At 45.7% G+C, this 16,114-nt stretch overlaps 1 protein-coding gene across 1 annotated transcript in view; it reads left to right on the top strand.

Annotated features, from left to right (window-relative positions):
* The first annotated feature begins 6,331 nt into the window (after positions 1-6,331).
* The window catches only part of LOC142574432 (uncharacterized), a 243,301-nt gene continuing 233,518 nt past the window's right edge, over positions 6,332-16,114 (top strand). Inside the window, exon 1 of the mRNA XM_075683515.1 lies at positions 6,332-6,446. The gene's annotated coding sequence lies outside the window, so the exon portion shown is untranslated. The remainder of the gene's footprint in view (positions 6,447-16,114) is intronic.

Genomic DNA, 16,114 nt, shown 5'->3' with positions numbered 1-16,114 from the left:
TCAGTAGGCACGGAGGTCACGGTAGGGGTGGCTAGCGAAGTAACATCCGCGTAGGTAGGTGTGGGGCGCGCTACCGGAGCAAGATGCGTCGTGGGTGTAGTCATCGCTGTCAACTCTTGCTTTACGACCTCGCGCAAGTCGAAGGTGGGGGTTGCGGCGCAGGCAGCAGGTAGACGCCTTAGGTCTTGTAGTTGGAGCTCTTCGCGGATGATGGTGCGGATAAGAGCACGTAGATCTGGAGAATGAGGAACCTGAGGATCGCTGCTGTCATGTGGAAGACGAATAGACTGCAGCTCGTCTAGGCGTTGACACGTTGAAGTGATGTCTTGGACAGAAGCCGGATTTTGCACGATTAAGGCGTTGAACGCGACAGACCCAATGCCTTTTAAGATGTGGCGAATGCGTTCGGCTTCCGTCATGCTGGGATTCGCACGGCGGCACAGAGCCAAGACATGCTCTATGTATGATGTGTAAGACTCTTGTGGAAGTTGGCGGCACGTTCCCAGCTTCTGTTCTTCTTCTGCACGGCCAGACGAGGAAGCAAAGATTTGCCGCAGCTTGGAGGTAAACGTGGGCCAATCCGCGATGTCGGATTCGTGGTTGAAATACCACCTCTTTGCAACACCGGTCAAGTAGAAGGCGACGTGCCTCAATTTCTGGGTGTCGTTCCACTTATTGCACGAACTCACGCAGTCGTAGTGGGCGATCCAGTCGTCGACGTCATCACCGCGGAGTGCCGCAAAGACAGGGGGATCGCGCTGAGGGCTCGTTACATTCCAAGAGGGCGCCGCAGGCGGGGTCGTCTGTGTGGTAGGGTTAGAGGTGCCGGAAGGGCCGGGGTTGGAAGTGTCCATTGTTGTAGGGCTGGCTGGGCGCAGGCGGTGACCGGAACGGAGCACCAGGGAGGACGGGAACGCGAGAGGTACTGGGATCGATACCCAGCACCTCCACAACTTTATAATACCGTGGCCGATCAAGTTGTCCAGCGCTGTTTATTCCAAAAGAAGGCAACGCTCCAGTTCACGCTCGAAGTTGAAGAATAGGGAAGATTATCATGGCTATGTACAAATGAAAACGACGAAGTACGTTAATAGTGCTTACAATATATATATATATATATATATATATATATATATATATATATATATATATATATATATATATATATATATCAGCGCATATACGAGGGTTAAACCAGCGTAGACACCGACTGCTGACGGGTCCACAAAGTGCCCCTGTACCTGACAAGCTGTACTAATGGATGAAAAGGACACAATTGACAGCTACCGAAGAACGGCGCCGACCTCGGATTCCCAGATTTCGGCGCGCTTGCTAAATTTGCTAAACACATGCGGGGCATATTTACGACCATCGGAGCTGGAGTGTGGCGGAACGATGCGATTGTGATTGGCCGGGATACAGTTATCATATTTTCTAGTCTAGGCACCTAGAGAAGATGATGGTATTAAAAGCGGAGGCCTTCAGTGAAGAGGAAGTGGCTGACGTGTGCTGATGTGAACTGAGATGTTGAATATGCTCTTGCATGGAGTGGGCTTCCGTATCTGGAGCCAGTGCAACTAATGTAATATAAACCCTTTTTCCTTCATTGCTACTGTCGGACGAACCCTTCGATGGGCTTAGAGGATTCTTTGCCCAAACGCCACCTCAAGCCGCAATAATAGACTGAAATTTCTCGATGACACATGTGCTGCGGGGAGCGTGTTCCCGGCAACAGCGGAGGACAAACGCCGCACACTCATTCTGAAACTGCAAGCCGTACATGGTTCGAGCATTCCCACTTTCCGTCGCAGATCGCTCACCCTCAAACTCGGCCACCGTATAAATTCCTTGTTTATTCTGTTAGTCAATTGACACTAGCTGCCGAGTTCTCTCATTTGGGCCTTCTCCTTCACATGGCTAACAAGGGGTCCTAGATTGCACTACCAGATCCAGCATTGCTGGCAAACCTTCTCCGGTCGCTGCATTAGCATTCATGGTGAAGCGCGCGTTGCCAGAGCCATTTACCACCCTGCTTCACGAACATCCGTCTTTGACTGGACTAAAGCAGTGCTTCAGAGTGTTATGGATCATGTAATCAGTAAAGGTCCATCATGACACACATTATCACATCGGCTCACACGACAGAATCTACGCATCGCCAGGAACGAGTTCGAGAATATGTTATAAATTGGCATTGCTCATTCCTCCAGCAGCTCCTGGTCCTCCCCAGCTCATATGGTGCGTTAAAAGGCGGTGATTAAAGCCCTTGAGGAAATTATCGCACACTGAGCGGTGCTACGATTTCTGATCTATACCCTCTACCAAACATCCAGTACTTTACTGTCGTTGTCCATGGTGCCTAGATTTTTCCAAGATCGACCTAGCGAAAGCCTACAGTCAAATTACTATGACGCCAAAATACATAAGAAAACAGCGATCACGACACCGTTCGGCCTTTTTGCGTTGCTGCGGATGCCTTTTGGCCTGAAGAACGCCGCGCAAGCATTTCAGCATTTCATTCATGAGGTAGTTCGTTTTCTGCTGTTCATTTTCTCCTACGTCGCTGACATTCTCATGGCCAGTACTTCATTAGAGACACACGTTGAGAGCACCTACGACTTCTCTTCCACCGCTTTGAATCTCACGGTCTTGTCATCAACGTCACCAAGCGCGACTTTGGTGCATCTATTCAGTTCCTCGGCCATCTCCTGAACGGCGAAGGCATCATACCACTTCCATCCAAAATCGAGGCCTTCACCAACATTCCTCGCCCCACTTCAAAATTTCTTCGGTTTGGTGAACTTTTAGAGAAGGTTTAGTACGTCTTGTGCTGCTACAATCAAACCTTCGAAAACTCCTGAACAGCACCAAGCCCACATCCCCTTTAGTGTGGTCAGAGCCGACAGAGAAAGCCTTACGGATATTTTAAAACGCTGCTGGCGAATGCGACTTTGCTTGTACAACTAGCAACCGAGGCCCACGCTTTCCTCATGTACGCTTATTGCATTGCCGTCGGCGCAGTGCTTCAGCAATACATGGCTGGCGTTTGGCATCCACTCGCTTCCTTCTAAAAAAATATTATCACAAGCAAAGCCAAGGAACAGCGCTTTCGGCCGCGAGCTTTTGGTAGATTACCTATTCGTCAAGCACTTCCGCTACTTCCTCGAAGGCCGCCATTTTAATCTGTTTACAGACCACAAGCCTCTCAGCCATGCTTTCGGCTCTGCAAGAATGACATACTCTCTCGTAAGATAAGACGACTGGCTTACTTCGCCGAGTCATCGTTACATTTCCAGCACGTTAAAGGAACATTAAATATTCCAACAGACGCGCTCAGCCGAGTCGAAGCCATTGCAACTGCGAGTGTTTCGCAAGAAGAATTGGCCATCGCGAAGCAGAAGTACAAATTTCAGCACCGAAGATCACCACCAAACAACTTGGACTTGCGACATCGTCCGTACAAGGGCTACGCGCTTTTCACTTGAGACATGTCTACTTGTGGCTATCGCCCCTTCATTCCGCATTATCTCTGACGCCGTATCTTTGAACAATTACATTCTTTCGCTCACGCTGGAATCAAGGCTTCCGAAAGGCTCGTCGCTGAGCGCTACGTCTGGCCAGGCATGAATGACAACGTGCTGGCATGGTATAATGATTTATTTCCATCACCATTACATTGATGGAGGGGATGGGAATAAAAGCGATTGACGCTTGACTAAGTTCCCACCCCCCGTACAGCAGGTAAGCAGTGGCATGCGACGGCACCTCTATCACGACAGCAAATACAAAGTCAAACAAAGCATTAGTATAAAAACAAGTATGCAAAATACACAATCACCTGCGTGTGTGAAAAACAATATAAACCGATTGAAAAGAAATACAAGTACAGCAACTGAGAACAAAAACGCTTACGAAACAGCAAAATAACAGCAACCAAAAATGCACTTATAACACAATTAGATAATTAGACACAAAAACGTTCACAGATGTCTAAATTTTGGACAATCAAAGGAACGCGTTCATAAGAAATTAGTTGCGAAGGTTAGAGCAGCTAATACTTCCTAAGTCTATATTTTTATCAATAAATTTGTTAAGTAAGGATGGAAGTTGAAATGCTACCATGCTCACGCTCATATCTGGCTCGCCGAAAAGCTAAGGCACATCGCCACATCTGAAGTCTCCTACAGGCATTCCTCCCACCCAGTGAATGTTTCCAGGAGGTTCGCATTGATATCATCGGACCACTTCCTCCGTGAAAACAAAATCTCGCATCCTGACCGTTTTACTCGATGGCCGGAAGCCACGCCACTTCCAGACATCACCGCACAAACTGTCACAGATGCTCTTATGAGCACATGGATATCTACATTTGGCGTCCCATCCGAGATTACAACTGGGTTACAGTTCGAGAGTGCACTCTTCCGACAACTTACTAACCGCCTCGGTATCCGTCACGTCAGAACGACTGCGTATCAGCCGCAAGCAACGTACTTGTCGAGCGCCTACACAGGCAACTTAAGGCGGCACTCATGGACGATGGTGACTCGGCAAACTGTGTTTATGTCCTTTCAGTAGTACTTTTGGGTCTCCGTGCTGCTTTTAATGAAGACTTGCAGAGTTACCCAGCCCACCTCGTTTATGGTAACATCCAGCGTCTTCGGGCCGAATTCGTCCGAACCCTCTCCCTCTGCACAACCTGGGACGCTTCTTTATTTCTCCAACGACTGCAATACTCGTCCACGGCATTTCGACCCATCCAGCCTCGCCACAAGACCGCAGAATCATCCTTCACCTTCAAGGACATAAATACGGCATCTCTTGTTTTTCTGCGGACCGACGCCACTCGGCGGTCGCTGCAGCCTTTATATACGGGATCGCATCTTGTTTTAGACGACAAGCCCAAACACTTCGCAGTTAACGTCTGTGGCCAGTTAGTCGTTTCCGTTGAGATAGTCAAAACTAGATTATTCGACAACACCGCCATTCACAGTATTGACATTGGCCCGTCTTCACCCATTTTCTACTCCCTTGCCATCAGTTTCTCCAACCCTTGGACGTCACAAACGCGTTCACTGACAGATTCCGTCTCTCAAGGCGTGCTCCCCTGTGGCTTAATCTGTCCGCAGAGCGCGCAGTGCCGGATAAAGAAGAAGAGGCGAGAGGGGCGCGAGCTCTGCGTTCGAAAAAAGAAACGAAAATCAATCTAAAGGCCTAGCCTTGCAAGAAGGTCGTATCTTAGGTGATTCCTGTTCTCGCAACAAATTAAACTAATCCGATCGTGTGAATGCTCGGAGCAGGGTGATTAAATTACCCAAAATATGCGCTTTTCCACTTGACGCGCGTCGTTATAAAAGGGAGCCATATCAAAACTTGTTGCGCGATTTAAGTTAGTGAGTTTCATTGCACACCCTACATTGTGAAAAATACGTGCGCAAAGTTTTACTAAAAAATCTTTGTTAGCAAAAAAGGATGTGCTTGTTGGCGTATGGAAGAAGCATGAGAGAAGCCCGCGAATACACGAAAAACTGCCGCTCGACTGGCCGCTCAAAACGCTTTGCGTTTATTCGCAGGCCTCTCTCACGCTTGGAAAAACACTTTTATGTAGCACGTATTGAGCAATAGAAAGAGATATCCGGAGTTCTTCATGTTGCTCTGCAATTTTCTCATTGACAGTTTTCATCTAATTATGAGATATGAGAAGTTGATTAATTAATAAAGACAAATAACATATTTAGGCAATATTTACAAAAAATCTGAATATCTCCAAGCGACGGGCAAGAATATTACTTGGGTCTTGTTCAGCTACGTGGCATTTGCATATGTTCAACGTGTGACTCGAGTTACGCCGGACACACGGTATACTGGCGGCATTAGTGGAAGTATTTCTGTCGCAAATAATGTATTTCCGTTTATCCTGCCGTTCTAGAGTTGAGAAGCTTTGTTTGCATCGATTTGCAGGCGAGTGACGAGCGCGTCTAGAAGAAACAATCACTGGCTATTGCGATACTCCCTAATGCGAATTTCGAGCTAAGCTGTTTAGGTGTTTTGAATTCGAGATATATTGTGGCAAAGAATTTCACTCTGAACAACAGGGTTCTCTCGATGGCGGCGCTGAGCTCGTGTAGCGGCAGGCCAAGCATTTCCACCGGTGGCGTCGCTCGTTGTTCAGCAAGCGGGAACGCGTGGAGCGTATTCCGGAGGCGTACACACGCACGCGCAGTGTGTCCGAAGCCCCCACGGCGCTCGCCTGGTCGCCGCCTCCGCTTCTCGCGCTCTCCTCGCGTGGCGTCCTTCGTCTCCCGCTGCGCTGCCAGTTTGCTCGCTCATCCTTCGCTGTGCTCGTTTGCCAGGCCACGAGGAGTGGCGACGCTCAACGCGGGAACATGCGCCGGAGAGCTGCGCTCTAACGCCCGCTTCAGTAAGCGCAGGGCCGCCTAAGAACTCAAGTGAGAGGACCTTTTCGGGAATTCCTCTCTTTATGGCATAAAGGTTACGGAAACAAGGATGAGGTGCCTCACAAAGGCTGGTCAACGTTTCTGTAGGTGTACCTATTTTTGCAGGTCCATCTATCGAAGAGTTGGCCAACGTTTTCGGAGGCGCCTTATCTTTGTTTATGTAACTTTTATACCACAGTGTGCTACTTCATCTGTCGGCCTTCTTCTTTATTTCCTTCATGACAAGATTTTATAGCAGTAACAGCCCGTGCAAGCTACAAATGAGAGTTATATCGAGATATGAGTAGCTTTCAAATGCTGCTTTTGATGGGGACGAAATGCGAAAGTGCCCGTGTACGTAGATATATGGGCCCGATAAAGAACCATGAGTGGTCAAAATTAATCCAAGCGGGATTTCCTACAGTCTGCCATAACATAACATGCAGTTTCGGCATATTAAACACGACAATTTGAGTTGAAATGTAGATTTAGGAATGGCTGGCTTACTAATTTTTACCAGCATTCGATGCGTGATATTTTGAGCTCCATGCTTCTCAGAAGCACGTTCGACAGAGATCGGAATATGCAGGGTGTTTTTAGATCATAAAGATTTTTGGTAAGAATATTATAAGCGCAGCGAACGTGGCAATTTTTCAAAGTAGTTCCTAGCCGAGGTGGTCATACTTTGCCGCTTATAACGCTAGCACCTGAAGTTTAAGGCCCAACCACACGCGGTGAATCGTGCGCGCCTGGCTGCGCGTCACCCGTCTGCGAGGCCTCACGCGCCTGTCCTACGCGTCTAGAGAGGGCAGACGCGCAGGAAACGCGCGCGTCAAGGAGGTCTTGATCTTGGGCGTCATTTTGAGCGTACGCGACGGAAGTGGCAGCTTGTGCACCGACGTCACGTGGGCCGCATGTACACTTCCGGCGGTTCGGAAAGGTTGTTGAAGTTTCAGAATCGTGCGGAGACGCCGGGAGTCGCTGCTGGTTTCGTGTCGATAGAGCACAGAGGCTATGGAGGCGATCAACAACGAAGCGCTGATCGCCTGCGTTGAGACTCGACCTGCGCTTTGATAGCAGGGGAAACACAAGCGCCACTAGAACAAGCACTTGACGAGGTGGTCGTAGATCGTCATGCCCAACGCTGCCGAACAGGTGAGTGCTCGGAATTTTATACGGGCGTCATAGCGGAGCAGTTTCAATCGCGATCGAGCCCGATCGGAGTCGGATTTTGTGATCACGATTGCCTGTACCGCGCAATCTGCGTAGAACCGATCGTGATCGAGAAATCTGATCGCGCTCGATCGCCATCAAAAGCCTAGCTGTGTGGCACTGGTATAAGCTGCCTCTCTCATCAGCCGACTCGCAGATGTCGAAAACGCGTTTCATCTGTGCAGATGGCGTTATCACAGCGCTGCAGAAGTGATGGAAGTCCCTGGGGAATAAATTTCGGCGTCTGGGAAGACGTTTCAGAAAGAAAAGAGCCGCGCCCTGCCAATCGACATTCACGACGATGTCATCTGGCTGTTTTTCGACCAGATGATGTTTCTGCGCTACACAATGGAGTGTAGACCGTAAGTGATCTTGAAGTTTCCATCTTAGCCGGCATGTTAAAAATGAAACACGGGATTTTAGTGCTTTCCCTTTACCACGTTGACCGGCGATGTCGTATGTTTGTATTATAGCTGGCAATGCACCGCACTTATGGGAATCGACTCAAAATTGTGCTTACACAAGCAAGTCGACGCACAGTATGCATTATATTCAGCTTTGTCTAATTGGCGATAAAATATTTGTGCTGCATCGCCGCTCCGATTATCGCATATTTCGTTAAATGTGATCCGGTAAGGGGACATACAAGCAGTACAAGAATAGCTTTGTATATTTATTTATTTAGGTACCCACAAAGCCAGTTTGGCTTTGCAGTGGGGAGCAGAGAAAGCAGAAATACAGGTACAAAATAACAAGTAAAATGGCACTCAAGAACCTAACAATAAAGCATAAGACAGAAGTACAGAGAATATCGCATACAAATTAGCAGGATGAATAAAAAGAAAAGGGCTTGCATGATGCACACACAAAAACAAAACACAAAACATGCAAGTAGTTTTTTTTTATTCTGTGCACTGATCCTAGAAGGCAGCGTGCAAGTCAATGGCCACTATTTAACTGAGTATTGAATGTTGCTATATTCACGTGTACCTTGGGCACTTCAATGCACAGTTTTAATTTTGCATTTTGTTGCTTGCCAGCAGTGTGCAAATCGGTGCTTCATCACAGACCCTCAAATATTACCTAGCTTGGGTAGGGATTCATTCAGTGTCATCATGCTGTAGGAATAAATGCGCCATAGTACTGACGACATTGTCAGCTGTGTAATTGATAATTCTTTTTGTGTCTGCTCAGCAGTGTCCTTACCTAATTATCAGCCTGCGGTTATTCTGCAGATCCCAGGTGCTGTGGTTACTGGTTTAAGCGAAGCTTTCACGGTTTGTGGAGAACGCTGTTCCTGCTTAGCAAAATTTCCAAGGAAGGACTAGATGATTCAGTTTAACACATTCGCACTGTGCAAAAAATGATTATTGAAATTTTACATGCCAAAACCACGATCTAGTTACATTATTTTAATTGGTATTTGCATTACGTCCAGTACTGGTCACTCGTGCAATACAGTAGCCAGTAGTCAGCTGGGATGACAATGGTTAATATCAGTATGAGGCGAGCTATTTGGCAAGACAGTAGGAGCAGCGGTAGGAAAGTCCAGAGAAGAGGCAAAAAAAGCTTGGCTGTAAGAAACCTTCTGGAAGGGTTTGCTCGCTAAGGTCAGCTTTGCTGGGCCAAAACACCCTTTACGAGGCAGATGGCAAGAAGACAAACATTATTAGACGTAACTTCCTAAATACAAACAACAAATGCACTGACTACTACGTACACAGCTTCACACTGTGTTTAGACGTACATTCAGTTAAGAAAAACAGTTTAGAATGAGATGAAGTTTACAAACAAGTGAAAGGAAAACAAAGTTACAAGCCAAGAACGTTTCAAGTATAAAAACTAGAACAGGAGAGAGCCTTATGCTAAAGCAAGACCTAACAGTACCACTACTCTATGTTTAGAAAGTGCAAGCATAGGTCTTTCAACATGAAATTTATTAAGTGGTTTTTCTGAGTAAATGTAGTGGAATGCTTCCTGCTAATTATTTCAAAACTCAAACATTCCAAATATCATGCACTGTTTTGAGTCGAAGTAATCACTAGGCTTTAGGCATGCAGATCTCGTAACAACTGCTTAAATGCATCACACGCAAAAACAGAAAAAGATACAAAAGCTACACTTACGCGCATGCAGAAACTGTTCATTCTGGTTGTGTAGGCAAGCCACTTTTGTCTCTACAAAACTGATCCAGAGCTTCAGTGTACTCTAATAAAAGCACACACTAAAACAAATGTGGACGGATTTGAGCTTTCATATATTTTTGCATCCAGACTGGCACATTATTTACACATTGACAGTATGTGCAAACCTTATTACGCTCACATGCAGGATGTCCGCCTACCTTCCACCAGTGCCCCCATCGAGTGAGGAGGGAAGTGCTGCAGACATCTTAACAAAACATGTGCCAGTTTTCCGATCTGGCAACACTTGAAGTGCCATCACCGTCAAGTGAAGAGTCACAAGCGCCAGCATCGACTCTGTCTTCGGCGTCGCATGAGTCTGTGGAGTCTCAGGACATTTTGAAATCTCTTGAATCACCGATGTTTCAAGAAGTTCTGGTTCCTGAGGATTCTGAGGCACACCACAGCAGTCCGCAGTCAGAAGCATCGCTGGCTTCAGCAAGCAGTCGTAGGCTGGATACGTGAGGAAGCATTGCTTCTGAAGCAAAATCAAGGAGGAGGAAAAGGAAAAAGGAAGATTAGAGTCAGTTAATATTGGAGGAATTAGGCAATGTTTCAAGTGCAATCAAAAGATGCAAACCACAGGACGACCTCGAACTTTTGCAATCTCTCTGCTCAAACACATTAGAGAGGTCAGTGAGGATACGCATCTCGACTTGAAAATTAAATTGATGCAAGCAGGAGAGTAATTCAAAGATTAAAGTTTTTAATGTATACTTTTTGTATAATAAAGCCAAGAGACAATTAAACAAAAGGAAATCATTGATGAATTTAATTACTTTATATCGAAATGGAAAAATAAGGAGGAAAACGAAAGTATATGAAAAGGCAGCTTCCCACTAATGGGAGACGAACCCACAACCTTTGAATTATGCTTGCATTGCTTTACCAGTAGAGCTGCAGCAATGGCTATCCCTCTGCAAACTTTCTTTGGCCTGTATGTGCATGTACTAGATCTCACCCTCGTAGTGTTAGCCAGTGCTACTCATGCAAGAACACTCCAAGAGCCTAATCTAGTACACATAAAGATTCTATGAAATTGATGATGGAATAGCCTCCAGCTCAATTGGTTTTGGTTTTACCTCCCACCAGTGGCAAGTTATATTTTCTCCACTTTCATTTCCCTTCTCCTTGTGATGTTGACATTACAAATAAAATGACAGTTATTTTCCTTTATGCTTTATATACGTTTCCTTGTCTGTTATTGTCATGTCAAAGCCCCTCAGCTCTTCTTTTTGTTCATTTTACATTGTGTTGTATCCATATTTTTGTGCGGTATTCAAGAATTTCATAAAGTTGATATCTGTGGGCCTGGTTGGCTGGCCATTGCTGCTGTAGAGATATGTGAACATGTTTTAGCAACACACCTACGATAAAGAAGCACTGACTTGCAACTAAAGGTTTGTTGTTGCAATACAGATGTTTATCGCTTTCATCTGTGTTTACTCATTCAGCCTGTCTTGCAGCAATGAACCTTTTTGAGTTCACCACCTGTGCATGTAGAGTTTCTGCATGCATGTAGAGATGCCTGTACATGCCTGTAAATAAAAAGAAAGGTAATGAACCTTCAACCAGACCCCATTGAAAATTTCGGTTATATGCTACAAGTTGTAAAGCCTGTCGGGGCGTTCTAGCAGCGCAAGCATTTTTCAAATTGTTTTATTATTATTGGAAGAGGTAGCAGAAAGGGAAAAGTCTTGCCACCACATAGCCAGGAGGCCAGGTTCACTGCCAACATAGACAATCTCTACCTCTCCCCCAACTATCATCCACAAGCCACATTCCTTGGATTTTTTTCTTTGTGTTCCGTGGCTCAGTTCCAGAGTTGGTTTTGCATGTTCTGCATTGGATGTTTGGCCAAAGTCTTTGTACGTAATCAGTGGCATTGAAGGCAGTGTGTAAATGAGACATTTATACGTATGACCCTGCTTCTCTGGCAGGAAGCAGGGCTACCTGACGGGAGCCGTGAACAGCATGTGAGCTTTAAAAAATTTCTTAAGCTGAAAAAAATGTAAGAAATTTCTGCGGCTGTCGTGCTGTTCTGCAGTTGTTTAATACTTTGCAGGCACGATCGCCACTATATGACTTACACACCACTGCACAGTCTAGCCACCTCAATCCCCACACAGTAAGTCAAGGCAACGTCTTTTATTTCTTACCGGGATGTCAAGTAGCTTGAACGTAAGTTGAAAAAAAAATTAGTACGCATGTCTCAATTGTTTGAATAATAATTATGATGACATGATTTTTCTTGACAATGATCTACATGGCTGTGGGGGCCCTTTTCGGGTGACATACGATCAAAATTCATTTGTGTAGGTTAGCTACCACCTTTGTTTTATAGTACATGTGCAAGCATACCTCAGTGCATGTTTTACAGGTTGCGCAATGTCAAAAGCACTGAGGTAGCTTTTTTGCGATGCCAGTCGATGGCAGTTTTTTTTAGAGTTAGCCGTAACTGTTACACTGGTGATGCAGTAAGTGGAAAATTTCAGTCTCTGTGATCATGCGATCATTTTTTTCTTGTATTTCTTTTCACGCGCATTGTCAGTACCATCATTACTATTTCTCGTTTTGCATCAGCATTTCGTGTCCCATCTTTTTTATTTGTTGATGAGTTAATAAATAGTTAGTTGTGTATAATTCTGCATTCTGTGGAAAGAGAGAAATAAAGATGATTATTAATATGTTATTATTATTATGTATTAGTATTTTTATGCACGCTCATTGTCAGTCGTTTCCTTCTTTCTTTTGTTTTGCTTCAATGTTTTGTGACTCCTTCCTGATTTGGCTTCCAAAAGGCGGCGGGCAGTAATACGTAAATAAAATAAAATAAATAATACATTAAATGACAAAGAAACGGTGTTCTGTATTCCTCCAATCGCACATTATTACTCTAGGGGCAACTGACCTTTACCAACCTCAATGCTACAGCAAGTCGTTCTCCAGGCTCCAGGGGTTTCTCGAATGTGGTGCTGCCGTGTGAGGTCCTCTGCTAAAAAGCTCAATAGCTTGTCCAAGAGCTGCGGCGCCTTGCGAAAGAACTTGTAGAAAAATCCGTGGTCATGCTGACGTATCCGTTGCATCTGTAAAAAATGGTGCATTGCCTGGCAGCAAGACCATGCCCTGCCCACATACACGCGCAGGTATCAGGAGCTCTACACTTTTCACTGACACACACGTATAGCCACTAGCCATCATTAATTTTACCCCCTGCTTTGTTAATGTGCTTGAATACAAACAGTGGTTCGGCAAAACGGGAGAGCCAGTCAACGGTATATTAAAATCGTGCGGCCACTGCCAAGAAACTTCCGAAATTAGTCGCACAGAATTTTAACCTGCCCCCCCGGTCACAATTTAATTACATTACACTTCATATTCTACAGTCACACTTCTGAGAGACAGAAAATATAGGAAATCGTATCTCGTCCACAAGCTTCATATAAGACAACCATGTGTAAAAAGGTGTTCTTGAATCTATGTGCTATACTAATGGCGCCAATATAACTAGCAGTCCTTAGCTTCTTGTAGGGGTGTGCTAATACCGAAAAGTAGATTTAGAATCGAATCAAATGAAGAAAAAAAATCTGGATATCAAATAAAATATCGAATAGCAGAAAATGTATTACAAAACTTAATCCTTACAAATTTTGTGCAAGAAAAGAGGGTGCTACACAGGCTCTGTGTAAACAGTATGGTCTACTGTTAATAATGAAGGGAGCTCCAAATTAGTATTACAGATTGTCTGTTAAATAGAATCAAGCGCTTCTTCCCCTCTGAAACTGAACAGTTAATGACCGCATGTCGTACGGCATACACGGGTTAGACAGACGGCGGTTGAAACGTCGTGAGGTGTCGTCACCACGTATCCAATATATACTACCTGTATGCTTCCGGCGGCTAATCAGCCAGATCTTCGCCTATGCTTTCGCGCTTTCCGAACTACACCCTGTTCTTGTCGTTCCCCCTGTTCGCGTACGTCGCGTTATCGTTTCGATCGGTGCTGTCAACTGGACGAACCTTGCACCGACGACGCGATGCTGTTCTGCGAATTGGGCGTTCGCGCGCTGCGAGTACGATCCCCGCATTACTACTTTAACCCTTTCACTTATGCGCGCACTTAAAAACGCTGATAAGTAATTGCTGTCCTAACGAAGATAAGTCCCCATGTCCAAACACTGGCTCCTAGTTCTACCACTGTAGATCATCGAAAGGAAAGAAGTTACTCACAGCCGTAAAGTCCTTCTTCTTTACGCAGTTGAAAGACTGGCCGGACCCACCAACGTAGCTGCAGACGCTTTCTGCGCTCCTGCCGCCTTTGCAAGAGCAGCAGCAGCAAAAGCTTCTTCCTCATGTGGTACATTGCGGGGAGAGAACGCTGATGCCGGCGAAGCAAGCGGCTAAGCAAGAGCTCGGCAGCAACGTCGTGCGTGGTCGCGCGCAGATGTCAGCTGCGGTTGTGAGCAAGCAGACGCTATCGCGCGTGATTTTGATAATTTATGTAGCTTTTCTTGCCATAAGGATGTATAGATACGCACAGCGTGCATTTCTCAACTTAAAAACAATGAACTAGCTCTAACATTGATAAATTAAATAAATATGGCTAGCCATAATGAAATTAAAGATAAACTTTTCTCAAAGCCAAAGACGACCGTTTCCGCCATCGCTGGGCCACTGGTCTGTAAGCCCTGTGCTACGCGCAGCGAAGCGCGCACGTGTGCGCGTATCGTGTGGCTGGACGCCCTTCCCTTCATCACCCGCGTACGCGCATGCAGACGAGTACGCGTAGCGAGACGCGTGTCCCGGGCTGCGTGTGGGTGGGCCTTAAGTAAAACAAATATTTCTGTCTTTGGGGTTGAAATGGCAAATTTGGAGGCCCTCACATTTTACTGCACCCCCATTTCTCAAAAATCTCGAAAATCGCATGTAATACGAAATATTAACAATCGAATTTCCAAGCTCGATCGAGGCAATGTCGAAACCGAGCGCATTTCGCTGCTTCGTCTTGCGGAAACGCCCCTCAAAAAAATGTCGGCCGCAGTTTGAGCGGTGAACGAACGCAGCGGCGAGTCCCGACCGCAGATTCTGGCTAAAGCCCCTTGATAGTTTGAAAGTGGCGACACTCTCCTCCTCACGGCGCTTTCCTCCTCGATTCTTCTCGCCCACCGGCTGCGCACGGCACGCTATTCCTCCTGGGCTCCCGCGGACGGGCCGCAGGATTCTATGGAGGCGTGTTTTTTTAGGCCAGTTGCGCGCCGCATTGTGGTTGAAAATTTTGAGAAATGCTAATAACAGCATCGATAATGCTAGAGGCAACATTTATGAGGAGGTTGGTTTTTTCCTAAAGCCGTATGAACGGGGTATACCGATGTAAAGGGAACTTTGAGGCGAGTTCTATACTACAGACAATTTTTCTGCCGCATGATGGGATGCTTTACTTCGTGCGTCTGATCTAGTATTGCTTGTGACACATCCCTTTGTGTGTGACTTATTAGGCGAAAGCCTTAGACCTAGGTCCCGTTGTGAGCTACAGAAAATTTCACGTGACCGAAGGAAGGCAGGAAGCGAACCAAAGCATGTGCAGCCGCGTATAAGAGATGATTAATAATTAGCAAAGTAATGATTGATTAATGATTTGATTAAGATGAATTCGGGGGGATTAAGGTGGATTAAAGCCGATGAAGGTGCATTAGGGTGAATGAAGGTGAATTAAGGTGCACACAGGAGTACTAGGTTAAATTAAGGTCGATGAAGGCGAATTAGGGTGGATGAAGGTGCGCTGAGGTGCATTAAGGACGGTTATAGTGGATTAGGGTGGACTAAAGTGCATGAAAAAGGATAAGGGTGGATTAAGAAGGATTAAACTGCATTAAGGAGGATTATGGTGGGCTAGGGTGAATTAAAGTGAATGAAGGAGGATTAGGGTGGATTAAGGAGGATTAGGGTGGAATAAGGTAGATGAATGCAGATTCGGGTGGATTAAAGTGAATTAAGGACGATTATAGTGGATTATGGTGGATTAAAGTGAATGAGCAAGAATTACGGTTGATTAAGGAGGGTTGGAGTAGATTAAGGTCGATGAAAGAGGACTAGGGTGCATTAAGGAGGACTTTCGTGGATTAAAGTGAATGAAGGAGGATTAAGGTCGATGAATGTGGATTCGGTGGATTAATGTGCATTAGGAGGATTATGGTAGACTAATCGGTCTTAATAATCAATAAAGCCTAATTCACCTTAGTCCACCCTAATCCACCTTAATAAAACCTAGTCAACCTACATCGCCCC

The sequence above is a fragment of the Dermacentor variabilis genome, chromosome 3 (assembly GCF_050947875.1).
Source record: "Dermacentor variabilis isolate Ectoservices chromosome 3, ASM5094787v1, whole genome shotgun sequence".
NCBI lineage: Eukaryota > Metazoa > Arthropoda > Arachnida > Ixodida > Ixodidae > Dermacentor > Dermacentor variabilis.
Note: the sequence above shows the minus strand (reverse complement) of the source record. Positions and strands in the feature narration are given on the sequence as shown.